General features: G+C 37.6%; 1 protein-coding gene across 2 annotated transcripts in view; it reads left to right on the forward strand.

The window, feature by feature from the left end:
• The window catches only part of LGR5 (leucine rich repeat containing G protein-coupled receptor 5), a 196,142-nt gene that overhangs the window by 79,247 nt on the left and 94,861 nt on the right, over positions 1 to 22,034 (forward strand). The gene's annotated exons all lie outside the window — the stretch shown is intronic.

Below are 22,034 nucleotides of genomic sequence, written 5' to 3' on the forward strand. Positions count from 1 at the left end.
AAGCATCCTCAAATTTCAGCTTTCTGGCATTGTCTCTCCTATTTTTCTTTGGATAGCTCCACATTTTAATCAACCTCTCTGTGCTCCTAAAATCAGTTGAATCAGTATGTTTTTATTAAGGGTTATCTTACAGGCCTAGATTCTACAGTCAACCCTTGATTAGTCTTGGGATGGATCCTGTCCTGCATTATCCAGGTGTCTGATTTTTCTGCCACTCTTCTGTCTCCTTGCCTAACTTTTCGCTGTTTCACTGCCCATTAGCACCTCTCCCAGAGAGTGAGCTGAGCAGGAAAAGTAAGAGAGGCTGCTACTTGTTAATAACTTGTATATACGTTTTCGTGATAGATGAAGTTAATGCTATTACTTGAATTGTTTTATGTTTGCTGGTAAATTTCAATTATCTGTAATTCCTCTTTCCTCATTGCAATGAAATGCATTGAGAAATTCACAGATGATTTTTCCTGGAGATATAGTCTCTAGAAACATATTAGGCATGGATTTTACCATCCTATTTCCTTGCACTCACCCTATGATGGAGAAGTTTCTTTTCCTTTTAAGTTTAGGCCAACTGGTAGAGCAGCAAGACATTCACTTCCGTTGGAACTTTTCTGGCCAAGCCAAACATAAACGGCTCTTGACTTAGCCACCCAATTCACTCCCAAATTTACTTGACTACATGAAACAGTTTCTATCTCTATCCAAGAGGTCATTTCCAATAAAAGTGACTGAGGAATCTTCAAATACTAATAATAAATAGAAACCATTTTTATGTATAGTTTTATTTTCATGGACACTATTGAAGAGCTGGTGTTGTTTTTCTTTACCAAAAATTTGGTAAAGAAAAAAGCCAATTAAAATAAAGATCCAATGTTGCTTACAACTCCCATTACCTACCAAGTTTCTCCTTTTCGTATCTTTAAATAATCTACATAGTATACAAACCTTTTAAAATAGAAATTTTGTCCTTTATCCATAGATAAATATAATAATCATATTTAATCAATATCGATTATAAACCTCCTAGGCAGTGGGAGTCTTCTATGGCAGGAATCCTTAGCCAAGAGTCTATGAACTGTTTTTTTTTTTAATATTTTAGTAACTATATTTCAATATAATTGGTTTCCTTTGAAACTCTATATATAAATTTTTTTTGCATTAAAAATGTTATTCTGAGAAGGAGTCCACAGGCTTAACCAGACCTTCAAAGAAGTCCATAACACAAAAAGTTTAGGAACTATTCTTCCACAGATATATATATATATATATATATATATGTATGTATATGTATATACAACACTTCCTCTGGACCACTTCCTCAATTTGCACTTGCAGATTAAGTCCTCCGAGGGTAGCTGTTACCTGAAGCTTCTAGGAGTACTCACTTCTAAAACTGTAGCTTAAAAGCCCCCACCAGTGTATTCACTAACAACAGTAAATACAATTAGTTCACAGCAAGAGTATTTACTAAGATGCTATAGTAAGAACAGCAAAAAAAAAAAAAATGCCACTCCCTATTAACCTTTGTATGTACACTCTCCCACAAATATATACAACATCAATCACAAGAATGAGCACAAATGGAGTACAATAATAGTGAAGTGCACATACTGCCAAAGCTCCCACTGCTGAGGTATTGTAAGGTCCCACAAGCAGCTCCAACCTAAGTGCAGCAGCATCTCTTGGGCTCTCATGGTTTGCTTCTCTTCATTGATTCTTGATTGCCAGAACCAGTTGAATCCACAGTCTCTCGCATCCACAGCTGGCTCCCTTCTTTGCTGCCAGAGGATTATCTCTTGATTCCTTCATCCCTCTATTGACTACTTCTCTTTATCTATGTCTATTAGGAATGTGTGTCTCTGTTCCCTGCTGAATGTAGTATCTTCTACTGTTTGAGTAACTCCACTTCAATGTGATATTGCTAATGAGGGAGAGATATTCCCTCTTCCTTCCAAGAAGATGTTCCCCCTCAGGGTGTAGGGAGGGGCAGTTCTTCCTCTTTTTCTACCTCCTGGCTTAGACTCCCTTGAATGAATCCCAGGTCTAGCAATTTAAAGTCTTACTGAGGCATCTAATTTTTGCTAATCTAAAAGGGCTGCTTGTTCTCTTCAATTCTTTCAAAGAAAGATGCTTAAAATTCACAAAGAGATAACCAGGAAAACACTTATAAACACATTAACACCTCATTACCCTTTATCTTCTGATCAGGATCAAGAAGGTTGCTTTTACAGGATATGACTGACTGAGACTGGACTGAAGTGGCCTCTGGCTCTCTTGCTTATACCCTGGTCCTTTAATCTAGGCAACCTCCTTGACCCAACTTTGAGTGTAAATCTGTCTCGTTCCCTTTACCCACAGAAAGAGGTGACAGGCAACCCCCAGCCATAAGAGTACAGTCTTTCAGATCTTGCAATCATACCTAACGAATATACTGCAAGCACAGTGCACTAAATAGTCCCAATGAATTGAAGCAATTGAATATATAGAGATAAAAACCAGTAATGAGTGAACACATTAGCTGGTTGTTGTGGTAGATGGATAGCTGTTGACCTACTAAGCCATACTTCATAGTCAACCCTACCAGGAGTCACATCAGAATAAAGATTGCAGGGTCATAAGTTTTGAGCTATAAGGGACCTTAAAGATCATCTAGTTCAACCTCCTCACCTTACAGATGAGGCAATTGAGATCCAGAGAAGTCCTTGGCCCAGATAGTAAGTGGAAGAGAATAAATTTGAACTGAATTCTCTGACTACAAATCCAACACACTTTCCATTGTACCAACTGCCTCTCTAATCAATAAAAGCCATACTGCATGGGTAGCCTGTTAGCTTTAAAGCAACAAGTAATTGGCAAAGTCTTAAAGTAATATTAATTCATTATTGTCTCTGAGCTTTCAAAACATTTCCTTTGAGTAATGGGGTGGAATCTCCAAACAAGTCCATATGAGAAATATAATCAAAATTATCTCAGACAGGCCTCTTTCTAAGAATGTTTCAAACATTATTATTATTGAACATCTATTTTTTTTCCATTTATGATTAAGCTCAGGTTTTCAGTGTAGGTCTCCCTGGGCTACATCCTGAGGTCCAGTGCTCTTCGGAACACATTATTCCATTCCCTTCTGTATTTTCTTGTGGGTGTAGAATGGTCTTTTGTTATTTGAATTTCCTTTCCTTTATATTTCAAAGTCTTTCTTCTGATTACTTGTAGAACTTGTTATTTCTGAACTGAATTATGAAATTTCCAAGATACCACTATGTGTCTTGGAGTTTGTAGCAATGAGTTGTTTTTTGTTTTTTGTTTTTTCCTGGAGGTCACATTTATTCTTTCAATTGATATTTCATTTTCTTTGCTCAGAAGTTCTGGGCAATTTTCTTGTCTAATTCTTGCATCATGGTATTAATGTTTTTTTTTATTTGTCAGGTTCTTCTGAAAGATCCGTAATCCTTATGTTGGCTCTATGCATGCTATCTTAAAGATCAGGAAGCTTTGTTTGAATAGAGTATATTTTCTTTAATTGTTGCTTTTTACCTCTCTGTTGCTCTTCTTCTAGATTGTTCTTCACCTTTGTGTATTCACATTCCCAATCAGTTGTTCTCTCTTTTGTTTCTTGGTGAGACTTGCCATTGTAGATTCAAGTTCTCTTATTCCGCCAATTATTTTTGTTGTGCAAACCAGTAATTCTGCTCTCGTACTTATTTCTCTTCTATGTCACTTAGGAACAGTGTGTTATGATCCATGTCCAGCTCAAATTCCACAGAGTCCTCTTTCTCATCAAGTGCTGAATCATTTTCCTTTGTTTTACAGTATTTATTCAGTTGCCTGAAATCATTTACTAGGTCTGAAGGCCATATTTCCTTCTACCATTAATGTTTTTCCTTTTGATTTATCTGATTATGTTCAAGGTCATTCAGTTTTCTAATTCCTGAGATATTTCATAATTTCAGTCTTTTCCCCTCCTATTTTCCCTATTACTCACTTTCTGACTCCTTCCCCTCTGATGGAGGGAGCTCCCAGCATCCGGGAGCTGGATCTCAAAGCCTCAGCCTCCTCTGACAGTGGACAATTCTCAGATCACCACTTTAAGTCTCTTCCCTATGTGACTTTTGGAAGAGACATGGAGGGCCCCAGTTGGTTGCTAGACTCTTCCCCTCAGGCTTGGTGGAATGTCACACAGTCTGCCACACACAGTGTCCTGTCCAATTCTCTCTGTTCCTCAGTTCCCTGGCTTGGCAGTTCAGGGCTCTGCCATACTAGTGCCACTACAGCTAAGAGTGGTAGTTGTCATTTGGAGTTTGGATCTCTAAGTGTCTGAGAGTAGAGTGGTAGAGTGGTAGAGATGAGGTGTAGTATTGAGCTATTTCAAGCTCAGATACTTATCCTGCCTCTTTCTCTCTATTCCTTCACTCTCTTGCAGGAATCTTTTGCAGCACAGAATGCTGCATGGTGAAATTCCACAGCTAGGGGCCTAGATCTTCATGGCACTGGAAAGAAAGAGGACAGGATGTGGGGTTGTGCTTTGTTGTAAGCCCATAGGTTGAATCCTTGGGTTAGGTAGTCCAGCTTCATTGCCTGTAATGTGGTAGGCAGTAGGGATGGAGGTGCTGTGAGGGCAGGGTAGGTGTAGGGAGAGCTCAGTTCATGGATTTTCTTTGGTTTTGCTTTTTACCTTCTTTTGGGTTCCAAGTGCCATAGATCATAGAAAGAGCTGGACTTGCTTTACTGTAGGTGTATAATTTCTCTTTTGGGGAGGTTTGAGAAGTTGTGAGGATCAAAAAAAAAATGTCCAGTCCTCCATCTTGTTGATCTTATAACCTGGAAGTCTCTCCCTAGAATGAGCTTGTAATGAGAAACCCTGACATCCTCATAACAAATGGGTGACAACAAATGTTGCCACAAGGCACCAGCCTCCTAGGAAAAGAATATATAAACAGACATTTTCCCCTGGCTACTTCCCTGTGGGGTAGTACAGTCACTCTGAAAAAACTCCAGGCCACAAAAAGAACAAAAGCACGTCAGCCTAATTAAATTTACTAGCCTACTAACAGTCTTTCCTCCTCATTGAATATCCCCAGGAATACTAGTTCCACAGGTTACACAATAGAATAGTGTGCTTCAAACCAGTGGCCTGGTGCTGTCCACTATCCCAGTGCTGAACAAGCCTTCTTCTCTAAGCTTCACCACAATCACTGGACGTGGTAGCAAGGCTTCTTTGGGATGCTACACTATCAGTCACCTTCCAAGTTAATACACAGAAGGATAGAGATACACAGGAAAAGTCACTAGGCAGTGTTGTGCCATTGTTATGTGGCATGTAAATCTGGTGATACTAGAGACATTTAAGGAAAAAGGACTTTTACTGTACCAGTTATCAGATAAACAGACTCTCTCTAACTCCCTGGGATGTTCCCTAAACTATTATATTAATCTTTCATCTGATTCTACTGCCTATTAAAACACTCAATTCTATAGCCACTTTATGATAAAGGTCATCACTTTAGGAACAGCAGCCCAAAAACCTGCACTATCTTCAATTCAATAAACATTTATTAATCACCTACTATGTGCCAGGCACTAAGCAGTAGGGATATAAAATAAGAAAAACAGTCTCTGCCCTCAAGAGGTTTACAATCTAATGGGATAAGATAACACACAAAGGAAGCTGAAAAGGGAGAGGAAGTCCAGGAGGTTCCCTGGAGTCAAATCAAGCAGAGCTGCTGATGGAAATTTGAAAGTTATCTGAAAAGATCAGCTCTCAGTCCTCTAGGAAAGCTTGGGAGAAGTTTAGTGTTCCACCCTTCAGTCCTCCAATCAGAGGTAACTGGGGGAGTTGAGAAGATGCTGAGTATCCAAAGCTGAGTTAATCATCATGAAATGAGATTCCAGGTGACCAGTTTATTATATTGCAAGAGATCGGATGTTGCATGTAGATAAAATTGAACAAAGCTGCTGATAGAAAGCATAGAGAAACTTCACTTTTATGAGATGTCTATAGACAGCCTCAGAGTAATCAATCAATCAGTAAACATTTTGCACCTATTATGTGTCAGGCACTGTGTTGAGTGCTGGGGATACCCCCCAAAAAGGTAAAAGACAATCCCTGGCCTCAAGGAGCTTACAATCTAATGGAGTAAGCTTATGTTCTCATTAGGGCCACCTTCCTGCTCTTTTACCTTAGCTCCCTTTCTTATCTGTATGGTGACAGTCAGACCTATAGGCTCTTCCTTTTCCCTTCCTTGGCCCTCTCTTGAGAGGACATTGGCAGGAGTGTGGTCAGTGGCCAAAAGGGTAAAGATATCCTAAAATATATAGTAAAGGACAAGCTAAGCCCCTCGGCCTTCTTGTCCCTTTTCTTTTTGTTCATTGGTTTGTCTTTCCCTTTAGTTCCCTTGAGGATTGAGGAATTTCAAGGTATTTCAAATCATTGTTTCTCAAGGATAAGGCTTTAAAATATCTTAAAAGGTCGTCTTTCCTATACCAATCCTATGCTTTTGAAGGGAGAGGAACAAACATTTATTAAGTACCTACTATGCATCAGGAGTTTTATAAATATTATCTCATTTGAGCCTCATAACAACCCTGGAAACCTGGAAATAGGAAATGTTATTGTGTCCATTTTACAGTTAAGGGAAACTGAGGCAAAGAGGTTAAGTGACTTGCCCATGGTCACATAGCTAGTAAATGTCTGAGGCTGGATTTGAGCTCAGGTCTTCTTGACTCCAGGCTCAGCTCTATCCATCGTGCTACCTAGCTACCCTGAAGGTGTTTTCTCTATAAAATACAACTTCCACTTCTCTCCTCTTTTTTGCATGTGCTTATTTATGTGTGTGTGAATATAGGCATGTTTTCTCTCTCTCTCTCCTAAATTCTCCTAGTCCTGCCTTGCTCCCTTTTGTATGGACGCCTTCCCTAGGTGGACATGTGAACAGTCTATATTTATTTAGTTAAATTCCCTGTACAAAGTAATTTTCTGTTACAGCTAATTTCCTTATTTTGATGGACAAAGATTTTGTATGTTTATCTTTGGAATAAAATTCTTTCAAGGTAAGTTAAGCAACATGTAATTGGGGGAAAATAAAACATATTAAATATTTAAAAAAAACAAAAAAATTAAATTAAAAAAGTTTTAAGCAAATAAGTAATTTAAAATAAAGCATTTATTAAGTGCCTAATGTATACCAGGCATTATTCTAGGTACTAGGAATATAAATACAGGAAGAAAATAAGGTAATCCCTGTCCTCAAGGAGCTTACATACTATTTGGAAGATACAACATATTTACCAATAAATAAATACAGTATAAGATGTATACAAAATACACAAAGATTTGACATGGGGGAGGGGGAAGAATGGCATAATCATACGTTTACACCCTGAGGTAATTATAGAACAACTACAACAACAACTTATGAATGTACATATATGTATATATATGTACACGTATATATGTACACGTATATATATGTGTACACGTGCGTAAATACATGTCTGTATACATAAGTTTGTGTGTATATACAGATGCATATACATATACACATGAAGTGCCTACTGTGTGCAGAGACAAAAAAAAACCAGTCCGTGCTCTCTATGAACTTACAGTCTACTAGGAAGAGGTATGTTAGTTCCTTAGAAGTAATATAGATGGAAGTACTTAATAAATATACACCTCCTCCCTTTTCAAAGTGAAATGTGCATTATTAGTATAATCTGCTGAGCAGTACTATTTGTCAAGGTCAAAAGATCTCAGTTCACTAAGAGTTTTGGAGGGTATATAAGTGAAACACAAATTCATGGAGAAAGATTCCATAGCCACCTAAAACAAAATATCGGATAATTATAGAAGTTTGCTCTGATTATTAAGCACAATTCTTTAAACAAAAGGTTTTTTTAATGCTTTTGAGATATAAGACATTTATTTCATCATGGTACAATTTTAGAAGGGTCATATATAAACATATAAACATATTATACATATATATTCTATTTACATAAATGATTAGTGTTTATATGGTATGTTATTTATTCATCTATATAATATTAGTACATATTTTAATATTTAAGTTTTAAAAACTTACAATTGCACTAAGATTTTTGGGACACTCCATTTATCTTTTTTAACCAGACCTGTGAATTCCTCAGTATAGGGGACTCCTGTGCCATTTCAGGTCCTCATCTTCACTGCAACTTATCAATTTAGTGAGTTGCCTGGACACTGAGAAGTTAAGTAATTGTCTCAGAGTCACACAGTCAGTATACTTCAAAAATGGGACTTGAACTCAGGTCTTCCTACCTCTGAGGCTGACTTGCTATCCACTATACCAGTTGTTCTCAATGTTTTGTTCTTTAAACTCCTTTTTAACAACAACCCAAAAAAACGTGTTGTGAACCTCCAGGATTGTGTAACATTCTACTCTTGATATTCTGCAATTTCCTTTAGCTCAAACCCCTTGGACCATCATGCGCTAAATGGAAACCACTACACGATACCATACTACTTCTCTGGGAAGCTTATGCAAACAATGATTAGGCAGATGACAGGCACTTAATAAATGTTTATCGATCAATTGATTGACTATATATAAATGAAATTATTTCTAATAATATAAATGAAAAGAACACTAATGTGAAGCTAACTGAGTAATTGTGATAACCAATCTTGGCCCTGGAAATTGTAGGATGAAACCTGTCTCCCTCCTTTTGATAAATAAGTGGGGGGCTATTGGTGTGGAAAACTTCATACATTATCAAATCTCATCAATGAATTAGTTCATTTTGTTTAACTGCTTAGCTTTGTTAAAAGGAAGTCCTCAGTGGGTGGTGGTGGTGGTGGTAGGCATATCTGGGAATTCCAATGATGTAAAAGCTAAGAGAAATCATTAAAACATTATTTTTAAGTCTATATAAAATTAGTTTGAATGTCAAAAATATGCCTACCAATCTCAATAATTGACTTGAAATATTCTGTAGGGCATTTATAAGGGAGTTTATATTCTATGCCCATTATTGAGCTTTGACTATGTATCATTGTGAAATAACCTTTTTACATTTTTAAAATTATTAAGTTTTATAGATGCTTTTTTTTTCATTTTGCTTCTTGGTAATTCCAATTAAATCTACCATCATTATCACTATACAGGTTTGCTCTGATTATGAAGACTCATCAAGCAAAACTCTTTTTGATTCTTCGGAGATGTCAGAATATTCAATTCACTGTGGAATGATGGTAGAAGGGGCCAAATATAACTGAGCACTCCATATTAACAAAACTACAACAAAGTTAACCAAAATTAGCTTTCACAGTGACCAGATCTAACAGTACATGAAAAATTCAACACCTGTAGTCCTGTACTTTCTACCAAAAGAAGGGAGATGGGTTCTCTCTCTTGTTCTCAGGGGCCAATATTGCTCATTACAAATATATTAAGTTCATCTTCATTTTAATGTTCTTTTTGTTTATCTTTTCATAGTCCCTATGTATGTTACTCTCTTGGTTCTGCTTAAATGCATTCTGTATAAGTTCATAACAACCTTCATATTTTTTTGAACCCTTCATATTCATTATTTCTTCATATTCATCATTTCAGCATGATCATATTGGGGTAAAATATTAAAATATGAGGTATCCAAATGTATTTGCAAAGAAAATGCATGAGAGCCAACATTTTTAAAAAGTCACTAATAATGGTTTGATTTACTGAATGACTATCTATGAAGGCAAAGGAAGTAAGCCAACAGTGATGTCAAAACTAATTAGAGTAATGATGAATGAGACAGATCTGGTTTCCTTTCACATATTGAAAAGTTTGTTGTTTTAGCACAAAAGCAGGATACAGTGGGCAAAAATCCAAGCAATTTCTTTTTTACTTTAACTCTTATTCAGGAGCCCCAAAGCAGGTGTTTTAAGCAAAACAGAGCAAGGGAGGAAATGCAGGTTCTTCTAATTGTTGGGTGTTACAATTTTAAAAAATGTTTAATAGAATGATTTTACAGTAAGGGTTTCATATAACATCCTTTTTGCCAAATGATGCAACAAAGCCATCTTTCATTTAATTCTGCCCACTTTGCAGGTGCAAAACAATTTGTTGCTCTTCATATTACTTTACAGACTTTGAGAGCTTTCTTCCTACCTCCATCATCTCTCTGAAGCTTTTCAGGTTGGCCACCACAGCACACCATCTATTATTGGAAGTATTATGTCTGTGTCTATTGTTACTTGGAGACTTATTTTTTTTCTTCTGCAAATAGTCTGATTATGGAGTAAAGCCAATATATTTCAGGAAGTATATGACTATATAATTCAATGTGCATGAAGCATTAGAATCAAGTGTAAAACTTTGATATGTCAACTACACATTTTATATTGTTTATATTACTACCAACATTTAGGGAGAGGGGGAGGAAAAGAGACGTTCCTACAAAGAAAATTAGAAATAGAAAAAAAAACTGAGTCAAATATGTACAGATGTTCAGAGATAGCAGCAGCAGCAAATGAGGATAATGGTTATCATTAGTCATCACTTTAAGGATCACAAAGCACTTCGTTAATCTGGTAGTTCAAAAGCAGGTAAAGAATTATACCTGAAAACTGTTCATTAGTTTTTATATGGTTCTCATTATTGGTTTCTTTATTCTAATTCCCTTTTCTTCTGAGAGTGAATGAGTACTTATTTTTCAAAAATTAAACCATCACATAGATTAAAATGATATGATGATATGTTCAGTTTGTTGTTTGTGGATGAGAAATATATCTCCCAGCATGTAGGTGAGTAGCTAATGACACATCATAAATTTCTTTGTCTTAAGGCTGATGTTCCTAATAGTCAACACGCATTTATTCAGTGCTTTCCATGTGCTAAGTACTGAGAATACAAAGAAAGGAAAAAATGTCTACCCTGCCCTCAAGAAGCTAATATTCTAATGGAGGAGACAACATGCAAAAAAAAACTCTGATCATAGAAGATGTGTACAACATAAATGGGAGGTAATCTCAGATGGAAGACACTAGAGGAGGGGACATTGAGGCTTGAAGGAAATCAGAAAGGAGGCCGTGGAGAGTGTTCTAGGTATAGGGGACAGACAATGCCACATCTCGGTCAGGAGATGCAGTGCTGCATGTCAGGAAGAGCCCTTATCATTTCTAGCCTGACTCAGTTCTACCATGCCACTGCTTTCCAGTCACTTCCATCCATACTTCCAACTGCTTCAGCTTCTACTCCAGCCTAACACTCTGCCTCCCCCAGGACTTCTGAATAGTGAGCCCAATCAAGAGTAGCATTTTGGGAAAAGATGCGTCTATTGTTGTATGACTCAACTCACCATACCTTTGACTTCCTGACCAAAATACCCCTAATTGGTCACCATTCCATCATATGTACTATTTTCCCTTGTTAGAATGCAAGTTCCTTGAGGGAAATGACTTTATTTGTAATTGCATACCTAGCACTTAACTTAGAGCATGTGGCAGAAAAATGCTTTTTAATTCATTCAGTCACTGATTCATTCATTCGTAACATATGTCAATGGCTCCATACATCAGTCAGTCAGGCAAGCATGTATTAAACATGCACATGACTCACTGCAAGGGAAAATAGCAATTATAATTGTCCAAAAATAAAATGAGCTGCTTTGGGACAAAGTAAGCTCCCTGTTACTCGAAGTCTTTGAACATTGTCTGCATGACTACCTCTTAAAGATGCTGTAGAGGGAATTTCTGCTCTGGTATGAATTTGACAGCATGCATTTATAAAACACCTACTATGTGCCAGGCACTGGGTTCTGAATAAAAAGAGGCATGAAAAGTCCTTTCCAGAAAAGCAAAATAAGCAGTTTGAAGTTAACCATACTTCAACAAAATGTAACACCAAGTTATTTATTTTAATAATAATTTAGAATTTTCATCTTCTATTTTTAAAATATTCCCACCTTTAAAATACATTCTTCAAATCCATTCAAAAGAAAGCAGTAGGCCAAGTTTGAGCTACTTTCTTTACAGTAGATTTGGTCAAACCAATTTATATATAGAAAACTGAATTATAACCATCAGAAAATAAACATGGCACCATGTCCTACATTGAAGGATTTGATCGTTTTGAATGAAATCGGCTTCTTAACTATTTATTGATCATTTTGGTCAGAACAATGAAATCATGTGATAGAATCCTAGAGCATCACAAGTAATCCAATCAAATTCTCACCAGAGCAGGAATTCCCTCTAGGGCTTCCCTAAGAAGTGGTCATCCAGACACTGTTTGAAGACTTGAAGTAACAGGAGGCTCACTTGCTCTCAAAGCAGTTAATTTCATTTTTGGACGGCTTTAATTGCTTTTTTCCCTTGCATTGAGTTATGTGCATGATGACAATGGCATTCATATTCTAGAGCGGTGCTCTCTAAACGTTTTTTATTGTGTTCCCTTATCTTTAAAAGTGTTTCGAACGTGAATCCACAATATATCTCTAACACAGACCTGCACAACTTGGCAGTAGGTAAGGGCCAACATTACGATAGGCTAAACTTCTTTGGGCTGCAGATAGGCTAGACTAGAAACAGACTGACGATGGTTGGTTGCCATGTGACAAATGGGAGTGTATGTAGCCGCGACCCTACATTTTTCTCGGGCCACTCAAAATCCCTTGGTGGCCCATAAGCAGCCCATGGGCCATATGTTGTGCAGGGCTGCTGTAACTAAACGCTGCTGCTAGGCCCAGAGCTTGGAATGCTATGTTATTGCTTTCTCTCTCAGCTCTGCTACTATACGTGCAGATCAATTCAGTCCTGGAAGAGCCTGAACACCTAAAAGAAAGAGTCAGGCTCTTTTTTTTCAAACTCATTGGCTTATTACATCCTCACTCCACTACTCCATATAAAATTACTTAAATCTTAGGTTTGGCTCGGGTCTAGAATCTCCCCAAAGTGGGGAGTAGAAAGATACTTAATGTACTTCCCTCAAGGAGCTTACAGTTTAATGTAAATCATATGTAGTGGAGTGGATAAGAAAAGAACTTGGCACAGTGCCTGGCATATAGTAGGCACTTCACAAATGTTTATTGATTGATTAATATGGGACCGCTGTTTATTTCTTCTAAATAATAATAATAACAACTAACATTTATATAGTGCTTACTTTGTTCTAAGTACTGTGCTAAGCACTTTACAATTATTATCTCATTTGATCCTCACAATAACCCTGGAAGGTAGATGCTATTATTATCTCTATTTACTTACGAAGAATCTGAGGCAAACAAAGGTTAAGTGACTTGCCCAGGGTCATACAGTTAGTAAGTATCTGAATCCAAATTTGAGCTCAGGTCTTCCTGACTCCTGGCCCAGTGCTCTATCCACTGTGCCAGAAATGTTTGGCACACCCAACTTCCACAAGCCTATATTGACAGGTCTTAAAATAGAATTAAATAAATTATAACTACTACTATTCCAAGTGGTTGAAACTTAAAACTAACAATACGGAAAGAATTTTGTAGGACTTCTGAAGAAACATTTTTTTAGCACCTCGGATCTGCACTGTCCAAAGAATTCCCTTCTGATCCGTGTCTCCTGGCATGCTAGACCAGAAGCTGAGCTCTTCTCTCCTGTATATAATATCCTCTCTGATGCAAAAAATAAAAAAAAACCCTCTCCCTTATCTCAGACCAATGTTATTTAGCTCATACCAATGGACCTAGGATCTCTGGACCTCTCAAACTCACAAAGTTATCTACAAAACTCAACAGGTCCATCTTGGGAGTGATGGACAGCTATGTTTAGAAATAGAACACAAAGGGGGAAAAGGCAACTGGAAGCCCCCAGGATGCTTAATTGAGCCTCCCTGCCTTAGCTACCATGTGGGAGTCATCGACGTGTGCGGCTTCCTCCCCCTTCCTCCACAGGAGAATTATTTGCTACATATTTTGGAGAGTTAAACAAAGAAAGCAATGATATAGAAGCTGCCTCTCCTTTTTAACTGATATGGCACCCTACCCCTTGGGGAGGGTCAAGGGATTAACCACTCAAGGTTTTTCAGCCTTGAGCCGTATGTGGTTGATCAGAAGCAGACATGATCCGTGCTCATTATATATTTAAGTTTATTCACGATGATGTACATATGCTATTATACTAATAAATTATCGATATCATAAAACACAAAAAAGAACCCAAGAATGATATGCTAAAGATGAAAAAATATTTTAAATATTAGTTTCTTTTATTAACTACCAAAAAACCCCACTTTTTTGCTCTTAAGAACATTGTGATTAATGGACCATTGTTTTCAAAAATCCTTGTGTATGTTTTGGGGTAATAGGACAGACTTATAAATGATCATTGTACATTAGTAATTAATTATTCAGTTATTTAATATTATGTAGCTATAGAGAAAGGTAAATTTTTAAAAGGTTTTAACTAAAAGTTACACAATTCGATAATCAAATGATAGGTCCTGAGAATGAACATAACAGGTTTTTCAGCAGGAGTTTTGCTTTTGTGTGTAAAGAATACAAAAACAACAAACAAAATTGAATTGTCTCTAATTTCAACCTAGTTGAAAGTTTTCAATATAAATCTATTCTTTATTTATATGGTTCTATTTTGTGGACAATATCATACCTTAATTTCTTATTCCTGTTTGGATATCTTAGTTGTATGTTTATATTAGTGTGAGGGACAATAAGAAGGTAGGTGTGGCTGGACCATAGAGTATAAGAAGGGAAATAATGTATAATAAATCTGGAGAAGTAGGCTAGGGCCAGATCAGAAATGGATTTCATTGCCAAACAGAAGAGTTTATGGTTGATCCTAGGTATGATAGGGAGCCATTGGAGTTTATTGAGTAAGTCAAATCTTTTTTTTTTTTTTTTGGAAAAATCACTTTGGCAAGTGTAAAAGGAATAGATTGGCATGGGGGAGGGACTTGAGTCAGGGAGACCAATTAGAAGGCTGTCACTACTTACCCTGTATCATCCAAAATAAAAAGGTGTAGGGAGAACTCTTACTGGTCACTGCCCAAGACAACAGAGCTAACTCAACTTCTGAATTATCGCTCCCTTAGCCATGATGTTATCTGAGGGACAGGAGTGGGGAGGCAGAGGGAGAAATTTTCCCAATGGGACCTCCACAGCTGCTATTATGAAGGCCTGGGTCTGAGTTAGATTATAACTGAGGAGCCAGGCAAGGTAGAGAGCTTGTATATAGCAGTAAGAAAAGCTGGAGTTGGGAAATGTTAGGCCATAATGTGTGATGGGTAAGTGTGATTATGTTGAAGACAAGACCCGTGATTGGTTATCTTAAGGAAGGAGGGGTACAACCCTCTTCCCATATTAGGATTAGTTAATCATGAACCCCAAGGGGTTTTTACACAACCAGAATTGCCCTCTCCCAGTATAACTACAAATGATTTTTTTTCTCTAAGCAATTCAGTTCATTTTCTACTTCCTGAAACTGTTTCATCTTGACATAACCTAAAAGCAACTTATGCAAAGGCAAACTGCCGGACTAAATCTTTTTGCATTGTACCTTGCAGAAAAAGCAACTAGGTGGTGCAGTGGATAGAGTACCAGGCCTAGAGTCAGGAAGACCTGAGTTCAAATCCAGCCTCAGACACTTACTAGCAGTGTGACCCTGGGCAGGTCACTTAACTCAGTTTCCTCATTTGTAAAATGAGCCAGAGAAGGAAATGGCAAACTATTTCAGCATGTTTGCCAAGAAAATTCCAAATGGGGTCACAGAGTTAGACACGACTGAAACAACTCAATAACAAAAAACCTTTCTGAAACTCGAGAATCTTTACGATGGAGAAGGTCTTAGCAATCATCCAGTTTGGGCATTCCTAACCTGAGATCCATAGATCCAGAGGGTCTGTTGATAGATTTCCAAGGATCCATAAATTTGATTGAGAAAAAAAATACATTTTTATTTCAATATTATTTTTTCTTTTGTAGTCCCATGTATTTTATTTCATGAATCTAAAACGTCATTCTGAGAAGGTTTCACCAAAATGCTAAAGGAGTCTATGATACAAAAAAGGTTTAAGAATTCCTGATCTAGTCCTATTCTCCCCCCCTTTACAAAGGAGGAAACTGAGATCCAGAAAGCAGAAGTGATTTGGGGGCAGCTAGGTGGCACAGTGGATAGAGCTCTGACCTTGGAGTCAGGAGGACCTGGGTTCAAATATGACCTCAGACACTTACCAGCTGTATGACCCTGGGCAAGTCACTTAACCGTGATTGTCTGAGCAAAAAAAAAAAAGTGATTTAAACACAGAGAGAAAAAGATTAAGAGTTAAAAATGATTCCCAGGTCCAGTTCTTTTTTTGTTACACCATAGTGATTTCTACAATTCCTACTTGACCTTCTCCACCAACAAGGCTGATAGAACAATCAAGCAAATGTCTCCGTAAGTCAGATTGGCTCAGAGTCAACTTGAAATGCTGGCAAAAACAGCCATAACCATCAATCGAATCCAGGGTATTTCATGAGCACCTGCAGCATTGCTAGGAAGGAAACATGGGCAGGGAAATAAATGAACAGCATGGCTTGGAGCAGCTTTGTAAACAAGACTATTGGTGGGGGCGGCAGCCAGGCAGGTGTGATTCTGTCTTCTTTCTCCCTTCCTTATGCAAGGTTTACCATCTCTGCCAGCTGAATCTCACCTTCAAACACTGCCTCATGTGAACTGTTTCCAGGAAAGGACTTAGGCATCCAAACACCTTCAATTAGCTTTATTTGTTCATGGAAGGAGAGCTGGGTGGTGCAGAGTAATGAATAAAGGCCCAAAGTCAGGAGAAGAAAAAAAAACCTCATTGGCAAATAGACCCAGGAGATGTGAGAGAATGAGGTAAAACCAATGATTGTTTTTGAATTGAAGGAGTAGTTCAATTATCCTTAGGTGACAAAGTACTTTTGAAAACATGTTTTCTAGATTTCACTAAGTTTTTTCATAATAGGAAAGTGTGAGAGGGTAGTAAATACAAGTAATTATCTTGACATCGGAGGGAAGGAAACAAACATATATTAAGTACCTACTATATGCTAGTTGCTTTACAAATACTGCTTCATTTGATCCTCACAACTAAAGTAAGTGCTATCCCCATTATACAGTTGAGGGAAACTGAGGCAGATAGTAATTAAGTGACTTTCCCAGGGTCACACAGCTAGTAAGTATCTGAGGCCAGATTTGAACTCAAGTCTTCCTGACTCCAGGCCTGGTGTTCTATCCACTTCACCACTTAGCTGTCTCTGGAGCCCATCCCCTTATTTTCCTCATAAAGAAAGCATCATTGACCATCATTCAAATTATGAACACATGCAAAGTGTTCACTTGGAAAGGCAGCATAATATATAATAGAGAGGACATTAGTCTTAAAGTCAGAAGACATAGGATGAACCCTGACTAATGTTTATTGGCTTGGTAAGCATAGACATCACTGTGCATTCTGAGTCTGTTTCCAAATCTATAAAATGGAGATAGATCAACCAGTAGATAAGTACTTATTGATCAGTTACTTCATAACGGGTACTGTATTAGGCATTGGGGATAAAAAATACAAAAGTGAGACAAGCATTCTGATGGGGAAATGCAACATGTTCACCAGTAAATTCCAAAGATAAAGATTCATACATACATAGAACATTTCTTGCCCTACTAAGTACTATGCTAAGCACCGAGGGGTACAAATACAAGCAAGCCCTTGAGAAACTTACATTCTAATGGAAGGAAATAATAAATGAAGAGGACCTGAAAGAGGGAGGGGACCCAGGTCAGCATGGTGCTATAATGACCTAGAAGTGACGTGGAGACCTGGTTCTGGGCAAGATAACAAAATCTCACTTGTCAAAGTCTAGTGTCCCAGGGGCAATGTCGAAGATTTTTGAACAATGAAGAGAGGTCAGCCAGAGTTCAGGCAGCATGGTGTGGAGATAACCAGGAAATGACATATACGAAATAAATACACAGGGTATTAAGGTTATAACATAGGAATAGAAAGGGTAGTTAACATGACGGAGTCAGAAACAACTCCAAAATTTTTAATATAGAAGACGGCATGAATGGTGGCCCCATTGACAGAAATAGTGAAGTATGAAGGAGGAACAAGTTTAAGGGAAAATATAATGAACTCAGTTTTGGACATGTTGGATTTGAGGTGGTGATTGAAAAATGCAGGTCAAGATTTCCACTAATACAGAAATACGTTTTGTGTGACTTCATGTGAATAATAGGTATCATATTTATTGCCTTCTCAATGGGGGGGATGGAGAAAGGGAGAGAAGTTGGAACTGAAAATAAAAATGAAATTGAAAAATAAATTTTAAAAAAAGATTTCCTATAGACTGATTTTCAGGTAGGGGTAAGAAAAAAGGCATCAACAATTGAGGACATCACGAAAGGCTTCTTTTTTAAATTTATTTATTTATTTTTGGTTTTCAACATTCACTTCCATAAGATTTTGAGATCCAAATTTTCTCCCCATCTCTCATCCCCCACCCCAAGATAGTGTGCAATTTGATATAGGCTATATATAAATATATATATATACATATATATTAATATTAAACCTATTTTCACATTAATCATGTTGTAAAGAAGAATTAGAACTAATGGGAGAAACCATGAGAAAGAAGAAACAAACAAAAAAAGAAAAAAGAGAGAGAGCAAATGATATGCTTTGATCTGCATTCAAACTCCATAATTCTTTTTCTGGATGTGGACAGCATTTTCCATTGTGAGTCTTTTGGAGTTGTCTTAGATCCTTGCATTGCTAAGAGATAAGTTTACCAAAGTTAATCATTGCACAATGTGACTGTTATTGTGTACAATGTTCTCCTGGTTCTGCTCACTTCACTCAGCATCAATTCATCTAAGTCTTTCCAGATTTTTCTGAAATCCACCTGCTCATCATTTCTTATAGCACAATAGCATTCCATTACATTCACATACCACAGCTTGTTCAGCCATTCCCCAACTAATGGGCATCCCTTCGATTTCCAATTCTTTGCCACCACAAAAAGAGCTGCTATAAATATTTTTGTGCATGTGGGTTCTTTTTCCATTTGTATGATCTCTTTGAGATATAGACCAAGAAGTGGTATTGCTGGGTCAAAGGGTATGCACAGTTTGATTGCCCTTTGGGCATATTTCCAAATTGCCCTACAGAATGGTTGAATCAGTTCACAACTCCACCAACAATGCATTAGTGTTCCAATTTTCCCACATCTCCTCCAGCATTTATAATTTTCCTGTTTTTTCATGTTAGCCAATCTGATAGGTGTGATGTGGTACCTCAGAGTTGTTTTGATTTACATTTCTCTAATTAATAATCATTTAGAGCATTTTTATATGACTATAGATAGCTTTAATTTCTTCATCTGAAAACTGCCTGTTCATATCCTTTGACCATTTATCAATTGGGGAATGACTTGCATTCTTATAAATTTGGCTCAGTTCTCTCTATATTTTAGAAATGAAGCTACACAAAAGGTTTCTTTAAGGAGGTCATATGTAAACTGAGCCTTGAAGGAAGCCATGGGTTCCAAAAAGTTAAAGGGAGGACTGTGAGCAAGCCTGAGTGACATCCTGTACAAAGACCCAGAGATGAGAGGTGGAATCACATGTATAGGGAACAAGTAGGCAAGTTTACTAGTGTACAGAATACATAAGAGGGAAATATATGTAATCATCCTCCAATAGACTTGGAGACCAAGTGGGAAAAATTTTATTTTATATTAAAGTTAGTAAGGACCCACCAATAATCCTTGAGTAGAAGAGTCATGTGAGCATACCTATGCTTTATGATTATCTGTTTGGCAGCTGAATAGAAGATGTATTAAAGAGGAGAGAGACTGGGTCAAGAAGACAATTTAGGAGGGTCTTGCAGGCACAGGTGAAAACTGATGAGGGCCTGGACCCAAGGTGGTTTCAGTGTGAGTTAAGAAAAGGAAATGTCTGACCTCAGACCCTTGACACTTACTAGCTGTGTGACCCTGGGCAAGTCACTTAACCCCAATTGCCTCACCAGAAAAAAAAAAAGAAAAGGAAATTAATAGGAGAGATGTTGAAGAGTTACCATCTACAAGACTTAGCAACTGATTGGCTATGGGACATGGGGGGGAGGGAATGAAGACTCAAGTATGACTCCTAGGCTACAAAACCAAGTGACTGGAAGAATGATGGTGCCCTTGACGGAAATGAGGAAGTTTGGGGTATAATGGTTTTAAAGGGAATGATGAGTTCTGTTCTGAACAGACGAGCGTGTGATGCCTGTGGTGAAAATGTCCAACAAGAAGCTGAAGATATGGGAATGGAACTGAAAAACAACGGGTGGATACATAGAACTGAATAAATATGTATGTCTGCATATCTGCATAGACATGATGATTGAATCTATGAGAGCCAAAAGAGAACATAAAGAGAAGGATTATAAAGAGAAAAGAGGAAAGGGTCCAGGACAACATCTTGAAGTATACCCAAGGATTATACCCAAGGATAAAGATCCAGCAAAGGGGTTAAAAAGGAGTGGTTGGTCATAGAGGTAGGAGGAGAACCAAGAGAAAACAATGTCATGAAAACCCAGAAAGGAAAGAGTATCCAAAAAAGACAGACTTGACAATAGTATCAAATTCTTTTTGGTTGTTCAGTCATTTTTCACTCATTTCCAAATCTTCATGACCCCATTTGGAGTTTTCTTGGCAGAGATAGCAGAGTGGTTTTCCAGTTCTTTCTCCAGCTCATTTTAAAGATGAGGAAATAGAGGCAAGCAGGGTAAAGTGAATTGCTCAGGGTCACACAGCTAGTAAGTGTCAGGTGTCTGAGGCTGGATTTGAACTCGGGTCCTCCTGACTCCAGGGCTGGTGCTCTATCCACTGCGTCACTTAGCTGACCCAGCTAAGTACTTTTTACAAACGTTATTTCATTTTGACCCTCACAACAATCCTGTGAGGTGAGTGCTATTATTATCCCCACAGGTGAGGAAACTGCAGCAAACAGACTTGCCTGGAGTCATGCAGCTAGTAAGAGTCTGAGGAGGAATTTGAACTCAGGACCTCCTGACTCCAGACCCAGCACTCTATCCATCCAAAGGCCACCAGTTGCCTTCTACAGGTTCGAAAGGCACTTTTTCCTTTTCTTTTTCAAGAAATACTTTTTCCATTTGTCTTTCCAGCTCCCATCTTCCTTCAGAACAACTGGACTAGACTATGCAGATTTCAGTAGATTGTTTAACTCAAATTTCTCCAAAAGGAAAAGGAGAGAGGCAGAGCCAGCTGCTTCAAGTACAGATTGGCCCCCTGTGACTTAGACTAAACACAGCAGCCACTTCTTACATTATTAACAGATACGAACCTTTTTCCTTATCTATAAAATAGTTACAGTAATGCTTACATTGTCTACTTCACTTGCTGGTTATGAAGAGAACATTTTCTAATCCATAAAGGCAGTATATCAATGTGAGCTATTATTATTCTTGGAAGAAAATTACCTGTCATTTGATCGTTTTGCCTAATTGTAAGACCTTCTTGAGAGATATGTGACTTCAGACTTGCAGGAAAATTTTCCTACGTAGTAAAAAAAATATATATGCCAAGAGATTAGGCAAGGCCTCCACCATAGAGTATTGCCAGGTAAAATATGTAATATTTACGCTAAAAATGTAATATTACTATCCCATAACTTTTTGCTGACCAGAGTTTCCCTAGAAAGTATGAGAAGTTTTATAATACATGTAATTAACACTCTATGTCAATATCACTTTCCATTTTGTTTAGCATCCTTTGTCCAAAACCTCCATCTGCAAAAGTCGGACTCTAATGCCTTTTACTGATTCCGGAAGCCATCCTCAATCCTTAAAGGCTATACCAGGAAAGGCTTTGTGACTTTCTACTGGAAAGAGCAATAGAGTCAGAAAGACTGGTTCCAGCCTTGGGTCCATTAGTTAAGCTAGAAAGTCTCTTACAAAATCTAAATCTATGGGTCTTAAATATAAACCCAACAACAGATCATGTCTGCTTTCTGAGTACTAGTCAAAATAAGTATGGAGAGACTTATCAGCAAAAGT

Source organism: Vombatus ursinus, unplaced genomic scaffold (assembly GCF_900497805.2).
Source record: "Vombatus ursinus unplaced genomic scaffold, bare-nosed wombat genome assembly UNPS02003292.1, whole genome shotgun sequence".
NCBI lineage: Eukaryota > Metazoa > Chordata > Mammalia > Diprotodontia > Vombatidae > Vombatus > Vombatus ursinus.